This window comes from Phodopus roborovskii, unplaced genomic scaffold (genome assembly GCF_943737965.1).
Source record: "Phodopus roborovskii unplaced genomic scaffold, PHOROB, whole genome shotgun sequence".
NCBI lineage: Eukaryota > Metazoa > Chordata > Mammalia > Rodentia > Cricetidae > Phodopus > Phodopus roborovskii.
Window position 1 is genome coordinate 6,899,023 of NW_026126646.1, and position 13,028 is coordinate 6,912,050.

Here is a 13,028-nt window from a genome sequence, read left to right on the forward strand (position 1 = left end):
GGTAACACCGTGTGGGGGAAGAAGGAGAGGTTTTGGTCAGGGAGTCACACGATGTCTCAGAGCTCAGAGCTTCCTCACCAAGCCACAATCAGACCCCATCTCTGGACACCGAGACCTATGACTAACATACCTGTTCCCTCACGTCCTCTCATCCTTGTATCTGTCAGGGTCTGGGTATAGGCCTCTGTCCACCTCAAACTCTGTGGCATCTTCCTTCCTTCATTCTTTCTCACCGGAGTTTGCAGGGAGGGTGTGGCCCCAGCTGTACCCTCAGGCCAGAACCTGTGACCTGCAGGGAGTGGCAGAGCCCCAAGAAAACAACTGTGGCCTTTGCCTATGGTGCTTTTCCTGGCAGAGACTTCCCAGAGATCCTGCCCCAAGAGATGCTTTGGAGGGTGTCTAGAACAGGGCTGGGGCCCCAAGCTTGGGGAGAGGAGCCCTAGCTTGCTTAAGCAATGGTGTGGAGCTGAGCAGTACGAGGACCCTGGAATTGTGTCTATTTCAGTGGCCCCTCCAGCACTAACTGGACATCCCAACAAGTCAGTGTTCACAGCTGCCCTAATTCCTGCATCGGGCCCAGGGCTCTAAGAGCAGCAACCAAAGCAGGAGATGCCAGGAGAATTGATCTTCAGCCATAAGTCCCACAAACAACAGAGCCTCCCTTTAAAGTGTAGCTCAACTGCTGTCCAAATTCTCAAGTTTTATGTTTTCTTTTGGTTTTGATTTTTTTTTAAATGTCCATTGGTGTGTTTGTCTGCATGTATGCCTGTGTGAGGGAATCAGATTCACTGGAACTTGAGTTTCCATGTGGGTGATGGGAATTGAACCCACATCCTCTGAAAGAGTAGCCAATGCTCTTAACTGCTGAGCCTTCTCTTCAGCCCCATGGTTTTGATTTTTTAAGAAAGGGTCTCACTTGGTAGTTTGTGATGGCCTGGAATAGTCATTTAGTAGTCAACAGTCATGTATACCATGCTGGACTTGAACTCATAGCAATTCTCCTGTTTTGGCTCTTAAATCCTGGGATTTATTGGCATATACCACCATGCATAGTTCCAAATCCTAGTTTTAGTAGAAAAACTAGTCCTGCAGGAAGGACACCTATGACCTATGTTGCTTCTAGGTTCCTTTTTTTTTTTTTTTTTGAGCAGCATTTCCCTCCTGCCTGAAGACAGGTAACAGCCTCATCCTTTGTGTTATCGAAACAGATATACTGATGGTAGCCTTCAGCTTTCTGCCACCATGGCCCCTTGAAATCTGAATGAAGAAGCCTTTCCATGTCTTCTTTTCGCAGACACCTGTGAAAAGAATACTGTGGTGCTAAGCTGGTGTGGCCAGAAGGCAGAGTCCGTAGTAGCAATTGCCTTATCAGACAGAGGGAGACACCATACAGAGGAGCAGAGGCATGGGTAGGCAATGGAATGCCTCACAGAACCCCTGGATCCTGTTATGTCCAAAGCCCAGATGTCTGGTTGAAGCTTGTGTACTTACTTGTGTACTTACTGGTTTGACTCTCACTGTTTCAACCTGCATGTTTGGGCTCCTTTTCTTTCTGCGCACAGCTGCCTCCTGCATTGGAGAGGGGGTTATGTTTAAATAAAGATGGCATCGGAGAGCCCCTGGTTTAAGTTTGCCTATGACACCTGAACCATGGCATAGGCCAGGGGGTTCACACATGCAGCTCAGGGTGATTCACCCTCCACACTTCTCAGGGAGTACAATTGTTGTTTCTTTCCAGGAAGGCAGCCACTGCTGGCCACACCAGGCCTTTATTGAAGGTCTGAACAGTGCACACATGTCATGGGCAACAAGGAACCATTTGTCTTCTCCCCAGATTTCTGACTCAACTCAAGTGGAGGGGACACAGGCTCACTTGCCTTTACCTTCCACCCCAGACCTGCAACTTCTCTTTCATTATTGAAGGGGGGGGGGCAAGCACATGCCACAGCACATGTGTGGAAGTCAGAACACACCTCTATAGAGTTTTTCCGTCCACTTTTATGTGGGCTCCAAGGATTGAACTCAGGATGTCAGGCTTGTGTGTCAAACACTATTACCCATGGGGCCATTCTGCCAGCACGTATTTTATTTTTGAGACAGTGTCTCTCTATGAAGCCCAGGCTGGCTTCAAATTAGACTTAACCTCCTGAGGTGATGAAATTATCATTAAGTCCAGCCCATTGGGTACTTTGTTTTTTAAGTTTTTCCAGATAGGGTTTTTCTGTGTAACAGCCTGGCTGTCCTGAAACCTGCTTTGTAGACCAGGCTGGCCTTGAACTCAGAGATCTGCCTGCCTTTGCCTCTTAAGCGCTGGGATTAAAGGTGTGCACCACCGTCACTCGGCATCACTGGGCACTTTTTGACGTCCCTCCCATTCCCATCTAATTTTGGTGCCCTGCATCCAGGATGTCTGGTTTGTGATCAGAAAGATCAGAGTTAGAAGCATGATAAGACAAATGGGCACAGACCCCCCTCCCCGCCCCCCAGTGAGACTGGGTGGGGACCAGTGACCCTTCAAGCATGCTGATCAATCTACAAAGGCCACCATGCTGCTCCCTTGGGGATAGATGTGCCACTGGAGGTCAGGACTGAGTTGCATGGGTCCTGTCCACGTTGCCACAGCAGAGGTATGAGGGTCTCCTCGAGAGCCATGGCCCCATTCTTTCTGCAAACCCTGTGCCTGGAAGCCCACAGGAACTAATTAGCGCTTTCTTCCTTGTCACCTACATTCTGAGTCCCTGGGCACAGTCACGTGTCCCTCCCCTCTTTCCTTCCTCTTAGTGCTCGCTCTGGGGTGTGGAGGCAGGGGCAGGCTGTAGTCTCACTTACTGGAAGTGATGGCTGAAAACTAGACAGATGCCCCGAGGGCCTGAATCCAGGCCATGTCAAAGGTGACAAAGGGACTTTTCTGGTCACTCCTGCCCTTTTACCAGATCTGGGAAGCTAGAAATGCCCCTTGCTGCTCCCAAGCCTCTTCAAAGCCTGGCTAGAGCAAGGCACCAGGGCACTGCCTTGCTCTGGGCCCCGGTCACATGCCTAGATTGTTTGAATAATTCAGATTTAAGAAGACCTACTTTCCTGTTAGGCCATTTCCTGCTAAAGAGCAGATGGGGGAGGGGCATTTGAATTATACATCCATGCTCCCTGGGTTTTGAGAGAAGGCTGGGCACCGAGCCAGCCCCTGGGCAGCACGCTTCCACCCTGGAGCCCTGCTCAGCTCTGCAGCCAGTGCTGATGGAGCCTCGGGTTGGTCACATCTGACTGGGTGTGGTTATGGACTCACCAGCTGATTTCTGAGCTGTTTCCTGAGAAGGGAGTGTGCCTGGAAAATCAGGAGAGGCCTGGGCTCTGGGCTGTAAGCAGGGCTGCCTCAAATTTCTGAGGGCTGGGTAGCAGTGTGGGAGCCAAAAAAAAAAAAAAAAAAAAAAAAACCCCTCAAGGGGTCTGGGCTGAAGCAGATGTGTGGAAAAGGAGGCTTCAGACCCTCTGGGATACAAAAGGGGAATCTAGCTTATCATCTTCAGGGCAGGGCACTGACTGTTAGCTGGATAATGTCCAAGGTCCAGGGCCAGAGGCCCCTGCTGCCTGGGAGGGCACACATCACAGGGGGATGAGGCCAGGGGTCAGCCTGAAGCTTCAGCTATGCATCTGAGAATCAGGGGCCAGCCCCTCCCCTCTTCCTTCCTTCCTTCCCCTCAACTTTGCCCCTCACACCCTGTCCATAAACACATAAATGATGACTTCAGCCAGTGTTGTGAGGCTAGTTCCAGGGAAGGCTCTGCCACACCCTGAACAATCACAGATCATATAGAGGCTAAATCTCAAAGTCTGAGGAGGCTGAAGCAGTAGGATCCCAAATTCTAGTCTCTGGGCTGCATAGCCAGATGGTCTCTAAACCAACAGTTTAACCATATCAACCACATCAGGCTTCGTGTGCCTCATAAGGGACCTTGCTCTTGGGCTGGCAATAATTGAGAGCAGGGAGGAAGCAGCTTATGGAACAGAGGAGCTCCAGAGGCTAGCTCCTGAAGGGCTCAGTCTGTTCCCTCCCGACCCCATCTTCACTTAGAAGACTTAGGAGTGGCTGAGGGGCTCACAGCAACATGGAGGACTCTGTAGAGACGACTGGCCTTATATACTTTGGGCTACTTGCTTCTGTCCATTTCCCAGGCAGATCTTGAAGGGTGACTGCCTTAGAACCTGAGACCACCTGCCAACACTCTCTAATCTTCTACTGTTCCTGGACCCTTTGGAACCTGCGGGAGCCTGTAGCCCAGATGTCTCCTGGCTACCCAGCTGTTCATGTTCCTTTAGCTCCGACCTTTCTTGGAACTAGCTGAGACCCTTTTCCCTCTCCTCCCAGATACAGCTCTGGTTGCCCGGTCTTGACCTTTTCACGTGGAACTCAGAATGCCAGTTAGATACTTACCCCCCCCTCCAGACCATGAATATTCCCCAGGATCACCCCCCCACCATGAATATTCCCCAGGATCATCGGAGGTGGGGTGGGGTGTTTGCAGTGAGTTAGGAAGTCTTCACAGGAGTCACAGTGAAACAGGAGAAGAGTTGGGCAAGACAGCTGGGAATAGGCCACTTTTGAGAAACGAAGCTGGCAATGGATGTTCCTTTAGGACTGGGCCAGTAGGGGCTTGGGAACATTTGTGTAAAAGTGACAGCAGCAAAGGCCTGGCCTTCACAAGATTATGGAACAGACCCCTCTGGAAAGATGGAGTGGAAAGAGACAATGTAGAGAACTGGGGGGGGGGGCACGCGAAGCGAAGGGGGACTCTACTGGGAGAGGGTGGGATGATGGAGCTGTCAGTGGCTTCAAGTAAGAGCAACACAAATTACAGCAAGTCAGGTCTTGCTCAAATGGAGAGAAGGACATAGAAGCTCAGGGACAAGAAACCATAGAGTGGGTGGGTATATTGGAGATAACTGGAACCAGGCTCCTTACTCTCAAAGCACAGGGCCACTGGCATGAGCCCTGCAGCAGTTCCGCGAGACCAGTACACTTAGTGTGCTCAAGAAAAACACACCAACGTCCACATGCCTGTTTGTATGCACCTGAATCCGCACTTGTACCGTCCACTAGCAGGAGCTAGCTAGGACTCTTGAGAGCTGAGATGTGGCCCTTGTTTAAGAGCGAGGCCTGGAGGAAGGAGACTGCTTTGGAAAGGATACAATAGGAGTGAAGACAACAGTGTGGCAGGAATCGTGTTAGCCCGCGGCGGCTGGAATAAGGGGCAAGACGAAATGCACGGCAGGCATGTCTTACAGACTCTGGGGGTTACTCTTGAGGACCTTCCTGTCCCACCTGGCTACTCTTGGCCGGACTCCCCTCCACCCCCCGTTAAGCCTCCCACCTACGCCCTTCAGCCCTCCCGGGCTGGACACGCAGGCAGAACACACCGCCCTCAGGCTTGGGGCACGCGGCACTGGGGCCGACACCGAGCAATCTAAGGCCCGAGGCCACCGAGAGCGACGTGCAGGTCGCCCCCGCTCCAAGACCCTCGAGCGGGGTGGTCCCGCTGCCTTTAAGCCTGTGTCTTTAAGCAGCTCGCGCACGCGCGGAGGCGAGGAGGGCGGGGCGGAGAGCGCGGCACGCGCACGCCGCTGGTGCGCGGTGACGCGACGTGGGGTTTCCCGAGGCTGCGGGCAGGGGCCGCCGCGCCCATCCTGATGGCTGGAGGCGTCTGAGGGGCGGACGGCGACGACGGCGGCGGCGGCGGCGGCGGTGGCGGGCGCGGGCGGCGAGGGCAGCGGGGCTGGGACTGGAACAGCCGCCGCGCGGACCCGACCAGCCTCGCCGGCTCCTGCCCGCAGGCCGCGAGCGCGACGACCGGGTCGACCAGGCGGCGGCGTGGGCGCCAGACTGGGCGAGGGCGAGGTGAGCGTGGCCCCGGTCTGTGAGTGGCGCCGGCCCTTCGCTGGGCTGGGCCGGGCCCTGCGGCTCCTCTTCCCGCCCGGGGGTCATCGGCAGCCCGAGTCATCCTGCCGTCCAGGGTGGGGCCGGCGGTGTCTGGGCGGGCAGGGTGCACTGGGTGGGCATCGGGGCCTGGGTCCCGCATTGATTGGGGCGGAGCCGCCTAGGCCGGGATGCGGACCCGGGCTGGGGTCTCGGGCTCAGGCCCACGGCGGTGATGTGAGACCGCGGGCGGTGCCCTGGGCTTAAGACCGGATCTGAGATACGGTGACTGGGGTAGGGGTCGTGGGTTCAAGGCCGAGGCTGGGATCCTGGATCGGGGTCCTAGGTTCAGTGTGGATCCCGGATGCAGGACTGGGGTCCCGGGTCTTGGGTGCAAGGCCGGGCCGAGTGTCGGGATTCGGTTCCCAGAGCCGCGATCCCGGAATCGAGGCTGTGGTGGAGTGGTCTAGGCCGTGGTGCGGGATTGCGGCCGTGGTCCTGAGTCCAAAAAAAAAAAAAAAAAAAAAAAAGGAAGGCAGCGGGATGCTGGGCTGCGGCCGGTGGTGGATTCGAACCTGGGCGGGACAGCCTAGGCCGGGATGAAGGGCGCGCCGCGGGCGCTCCTTCCTTCGCGAGGTCGGGTCCCTCGCGGGAACAAAAGCCGAGCTCTGCCCTCCCGGCCGCGCCTTCCTGCGGGGTGTGGGACCCGGCAGGGCCGCGCGGGGAGCGGCCGCGGGGCGGGTCTCCCGGATACCGCGATCCCCCCTGCCGGGTGCGGGCCCGCTGCCTGCCGCGCTTCCCGGCTTCTCTGGATCTCGGCGTTCGCGGCCCCAGGCGCCCCGCGAATGAATGGGCACCGCGTCCGGCCGCCGCGACAAGATGGCGATGCCCGCCTTTGTCAGCCAGGACCGCGCCGACCGCCGCCGGGGCTGAAAACAAAGACCGGCCCTGGCGGCCGCGGCCCCGGGGCAGATGAGAGAAGCGCCAGGGTCCTAGGTTCGTCTGGACGCCGCTGTGCGGAGAGGGAACGTCCTGCCCAGAGCCCTCACCGGGTGGCTAGCCTCTCTCCGTCTCCACAGCCTCGGTTTCCCCTGGGGAACTGCTGCTTGTGTTTTGACCTTTCGATACGTTTGAACATTTTTTTTGTTTTGTTTTTTTTAAACGTCACGTTTAGCATCCCCAAGTAGCATCCCTGTATGTGCCCAGTTTGTCTTTACAGGGGTTGTGTCATTATTTTTATTTGGAGAAGAGAATTAGTGGAATTTATAATGAAGTATATTAACGGGGCTTGTGCATAAATACTGAAATTTCAGGTAACCCGAAGTGTTTGGTAGTGATAGTTATTTTGTTATGTTTCGGTCTGATAGCAGCAATCAAGCATTTTTGTGTGGTTAAGTAGTCTGTGAGGTTGGCTATTAACTAAGGAAACATGTAGATAATATTTCACTATTGGCAAATAAATGGCACTTCACTGCAGAGACTGAATATGTTTTTTTCAGAGAAAGCCTTAATCAGTTTTGGTCTTTATTTGAGTAAAATAAGGTTTTTATTTCTCACGCAAAAATCTGTTCTGGATTCTTCTGGAAGGTACTTCATACTGCAAAAAGAAAATGAAGGAGCAGTTCCCCTTCTCCTGTCTTACACTGGGTGTTTGGCCAGGGATGGAAGTGTGAAGACAGGCTTTGAGCCTCTACGACAAAACTAGGTTCTGGCTTGATCTGACTTAGGGGAGACCTGCACAGGAATGTGGTGCAGATTGGTAGGGCAGAGTTCCATGGGGAGGCTGTGTAGGGTCCTGCCTGCATTTTATTTCACTGCTACAGTGTGCAATCTTTCTTAGACGATGAAGAGTCTGGAAAGTCAGAAGTAGGTTATCTGAGGCTGTGTGCTCATACCTGGCCTGGCTCCTGCACCCACAGATGCTCGGTGTTAAGATTGTATTTCATCTGCCATGGATTTACCCACAAACACTTCTTATATCGCACCTGGGCTTCAGTCAAAGCTATGATTATTTCACCAGAGTAGTGCAGAGTGCCCCTTAAGCACTCCTTTTTAAAAAGGCTTCTTTGTTTGATAGCCTTAGTTATGTCTGATATGGGGGGGGGGGGATAGGGGACCAGGTAAATTTCCTTAGATTTAAAGGTTGCAGAATAAACCAGATGTAGTAGGATATCCTCTAATCCCAGCACTCTGGATGGATGCTGAGGCAAGATCAGTGCAAATTGGAGCAGCCTGGGCCACCTACTGATTAAGCTTGTCTAAACAGTCCCTTTCCCCAAAGTCTGCATAATATTTTTGTCTCTTTTTTAAGAGTATTCATATCTATTAATGAGGCTGTTTTCAGAGTTTATCCAGGTGGATTTATATTGACCACTGGAGAAACTCTCAGAAGAAGCGGTACACAGACATAATGATGATTTGCTAGCTTTGTTAGTTTCACTTGGTTAAAAAAAAAAAAATGGGACTTGGGAGGCAGAGGCAGGCGGATCTTTGTGAGTTCTAGTTCTGCCTGGTCTACAGAGTGAGTTCCAGGACAGGCTCCATAGCAATACAGAGAAACCTTGTTTTGAAAACCAAAACCAAAACAAAACAAAAAAACTGGTCTGGGTGTTCAGGTACTCAATGTCAAGCCTGAGGATCTAAGTTAGACCCCCACAAATGGCCCCCAGGGGGAAGGGGAGAATGTATTCCTGCAAGTCATCCTTCACTCATGCACACATTGAACTAAGTATAATTTAAGAAAATCTATTACCTGTTTGTATTATTGGAAAAGTTAAAGAGCTCTAAATGTAGCCTTGAGAAAGCCCTTGGGCTAGCTGTCAGGGCTCTTTCGACTTACCTACTTACTACTACCAGTTGGCTATGTGGTCAGTGCTCACCTTTAGTGAGCCACAGTGATTTTGTTTTAGAAGTGTAGTATCTGCAGTTATTTGTTCATTGGATTGTTTTTTTCTGCTCAAGAGATTTGGCTCATGTCAGTCACTAAATTGGATTAAATTCTCTATGTGGGCTTTGGCTTTGGCATTAGTGGATTGGTAATAGATAGTCTCAGTTTTATTATCTCTGCTTGACCATATGGTGTGCCTTTCCCCACCTCCCTTTAGTTTTTTAAAGACCATTTTACTCTATTATCCATGCTAACCTGGTATTCACTTTGTAGTGGCCTCTAAACTTTCCTCAGCCTCCCAAGGGCTAGGATTCAGACAATGAACTATCTTGGTCAGCTTTAGCCATATTTTAAATTGTTTATCATAAGTCTCACAAGACATGGGACAAAATTTTTTAGAATCTTAAATTTTAAAAAATTATTTTAATATGCCGGGCAGTGGTGGCGCACGCCTTTAGTCCCACCCAGCTCTTGGAAGGCAGAAGCAGACGGATCTCTGTGAGTTCGAGACCAGCCCAGTCTACAAGAGCTAGTTCTAGGATAGCCTCCAAAGCCACAGACAAACCCTGTTTCCGAAAAAACAAAACGAAAATGATTTTAAAATTTTATGTGTATGAATGTTTTTGCCTGCATGTATGTGTGTGCACCGGTGAGTGTTGGGTTCCTGTAGAGATCAGAAGGCTGAGTTATTGCTGATGGTTGTGAGAAACCATGAAGGAACTGGGAATAAAACCAAGTCCTCTGCAAGAGCAACAAGTGCCCTTGATGGCTGAGCCAGCTCTTCAGCTCATTCTCTTCTCTTCTTTTTTCTCTTTTGTATTTTGAGACTTGTCGTTCTCCATAGCCCTGGCTGTCCCAGAACTTAACTACTTTCAACTGATCTTGAACCTGCCTCTGCCTCCCAAGTGCTGAAGCTAAAAGGCATGTACCACCATGCCTGGCATCTTCATAATTCTTAACCTTGATTTAATTTCTGATTTTAGGAGTTGATGGATTTTACCTATAATCTCAGCACTTGGAAAGTGGAGGTAGGATCAGGGGAGTTCAAGGTCATTAGCTACTTAATCTGAGTGAGATTACATGAGACCTTTGAATAATTCCAGGCTTTCGATTGGGTGTTTGTTTTGTTTTTAAAGACAGGGCTCTCACTATGTTGCTCAGGCTAGTCTTGAACTATTCAAGGGATCCTCGTCCTTCATCTTTTCCAAGTGGCTGGGATTATATTCTCCCCAGAGCTATGTTCATTGTTAAGAATATTTATAGAAGTTCAGTTAAATGGTTTAGTGGTCATTGAACAAGAGGAGAAAAGAACAAACATTTAAATTAAAACAAAACTAAAATGTTTAATAGTGATGGGAAAATGGTCCTATGATACTGGATCTGTGTATGTGAAGAGAGGACATATTAACTGTTTTGCAATAAGAATTTTAAAGCTTGAATTTTGTTGCATAATTTATTTCACAAATGCAGACTTGCTAGACGTTGGAGTTGGTCAGTGGTTAAGAGGATTGCTGACTGACCGCTCTGCTCTTTAACCTCCTTGTGCAGTACTGGCTTTAGGGAGCCCTGCTGATCCCCTGATGCTACTGCTGGCTCCCAGTGACAGGAAAACTTTCTCTTTTGTAGAATATAGTTGCCTTTTTTAAAGACTTAATAACAACAACAACAACAGTATTTAGTGATTTATCTTCTTCAGTGGGGGGAGGGGTGGGCTGTTTTTAAGACAGGATTTCTCAGTGTAGTCCTGGGTCTCACTTTGTAGACCCAGCAGACCTCAAACTTGAAGATTGCTTGCCTCTGCCTTCCAAGTGTTGGGTTTAAAGGTATGCACTAGCATGCCTGGCATATTTAATATTTAAAATGGTTACTCAGCACCTTTTCTGGGTCCTGAGGACAAAGCAGGAACAATGGAGGGTCAGTGGTTCTCAGGGATACCTAACTAGTTCTAGAACTTAGTAAAGTCTCTGAAATACATTTGAGGTATGGGGAGAGGAGAGGAGATGGCATATTTTTCATGGAACAGCAGCTGGACTCCATTATCCACCTTGTCTTCAGTACTGGAGCAGTGTCTGGCACATAATAAACACTCAGTGATTACTTATCTATGGCTAGAAGTTTCCCCAGGGAGAAGCAGATAAAGAAAGATCAGAGTCTTGAGGAAAAATATGAACTTTAATCTAGAGGCCTTTGAAGGATTTGAGTAGGTTGACTAGATGGGGACCACACTTAAGCCTGGAGGGGGTCTCAGAGCAGGGATGGAACAGGCTGGCAGGGCTTTCAGCTGGTTACAGGTGGGGATGATGAGTAAAGACTGTGATCAAGAAGGAGCCCTGGTGTTTTGTGGGGTGGGGTACTAGTCTAGGTTCTGTCCTGGGTGCCTGGTAGGGCACATCATGGTTTCGGTTTGTGCGTGCTGGGATGGTAGCTGCTCCATTCTCTTGCTCTGTGAAGGCCCTCCTAAGTGTGTTTACAGAGTTTGTTCTTTCCATTTAGGAGCCTCTCATCGAAAGGCATTCCTGAACCTCAGGTTTCATAGTGTGATGTTGAGCTTCCCACTAGTTCTAAGCTTCAGGGAGAAAGATGCTTAGCTTTACTGTAGCGTCACTACCCCCTGAAAAGATACACACTAAATGTTTGTTGAATCAGTGACTTCTTTATATGACTGAGGCTTTAGAAGATATGGGGGCCTTTGGGAGTTACCGTTTCAATGGTGATTGGAGTCTTGGGATCTTAAAGTATAATCCATAAACTCTTTAGCAGTTCCTGAAACCTCTAAGGGTTTCTTATTTCTTAGGTTAAAGCTACTTGTAATCATATGAATATTTTACTTGACTTATTGCTGTGTTGGATTTGCACTGTTGGCAAGTAGAATTGCTAATTACTTAACAGAAATCAAGGTTGTGGTACAAACTAGTCATTTTCACAGCATTCAGGTTAATCACTGGGCTTGGTAGCATTAGGTCTTTAATCTCAGAGTCAGGAGGCAGAGGCAGGTAGATCTCTGTGAGTTTGAGGCCAGCCTGGTCTACAGAGTGAGTTCCAGAACAGGCTCCAGAGCTACAGAGAAACCCTGTCTTGAGATCCCCCTTCCAAAAAAAAAAAAAAGAGAGAGAGAGAACTGTAGTTGCATAGCTTCTCAAAAAGTGAACCAGATACTTAAATAACTTGAGTACTGATGGCAGTAATAAAATAGAAACCTTACAATAAGGTGCAATATTAATATAATGAGATAGTATAATAGAATAGAGATAATGAAATAGAGTGATACTCAGTGGTTAAGAGCAGTGGCTTTTCTGCCAGAGGACCCGGTTTGATTCTCAGCACCCACATGGAAGCTCACACTCATCTGTAACTCCAGTTCTGGGTGGGCGTCATCTTCTGGTTTCTGAGGGCATGCATATGGTACACGGATATACATGCAGGTAAGACATCCATGTACAGGAAATAACCCCCCCCCCCCCAGACAGGGTTTCTCTGCATTGCTTTGGAGCCTGTCCTGGAACTAGCTAGCTTTGTAGACCAGGCTGCCTCTGCCTGCCCAGTGCTGGGATCAAAGGTATGAGCCAACAACACCCAGCTTATTTTTATTTATTTTAATTATGTGAGTACCCTCAGGTCAGAAGAAGGTGTCAGATGCCTTGAAGCTGGAGTTACAGGCAGTTATGAGCTGCCTACTGTGGGTTCTAGGAACTGAACTAGGGTCCTCTAAAAGAGCGGCATGTACTCCTTCCTAACCACTCAGCCATATCTCCGGACCTGCCTCAACTTCTGAGACTAAGTTTTTGACTGAAAGTTGAACTCAGAAGGCCTGTGGGAATCAGTGCTGCACCCCCTCCCCCAGCCCTACTTCACTCCAAGTACTGGGGTTATTGGCACATGTTGACAACTTTTGCTTTTTGTTGTTGTTTTTTGAGATGGGCTTACTCTGTCCTGGATCTTGCTCTTTAGATCAGGCTGGCCTCAAACTCACTGAGATCTGCCTGCATCAGCCTCCTGAGTGCTGGGATTAAAGGTATGCATCACTACCACCTGGCAAATCTTGCTTTTTATTTGGGTCCTGGAGATTCAAACTCAGTGACTCATGGTTACTTAGCATTCGTTTTAACCAATGACCCATCTCTCTAGCTTCTAATGTAACATTTTAAAACTTTGCAGTCTTGAACCACAAGGATGGCATACTGAATAAAGGTACTTATTTTTATCAGGCAGATGACTTGAGTTTAATTTCTGGGA

The 13,028-nt window shown here is 49.6% G+C and overlaps 1 protein-coding gene across 4 annotated transcripts in view; it reads left to right on the plus strand.

The window, feature by feature from the left end:
- The first annotated feature begins 5,740 nt into the window (after positions 1 to 5,740).
- Positions 5,741 to 13,028, plus strand: part of Gnb1 (G protein subunit beta 1) — a 62,047-nt gene continuing 54,759 nt past the window's right edge. For all 4 annotated transcript variants that reach the window (XM_051173967.1, XM_051173968.1, XM_051173966.1 and 1 more), the window contains exon 1: positions 5,741 to 5,890. The gene's annotated coding sequence lies outside the window, so the exon portion shown is untranslated. The remainder of the gene's footprint in view (positions 5,891 to 13,028) is intronic.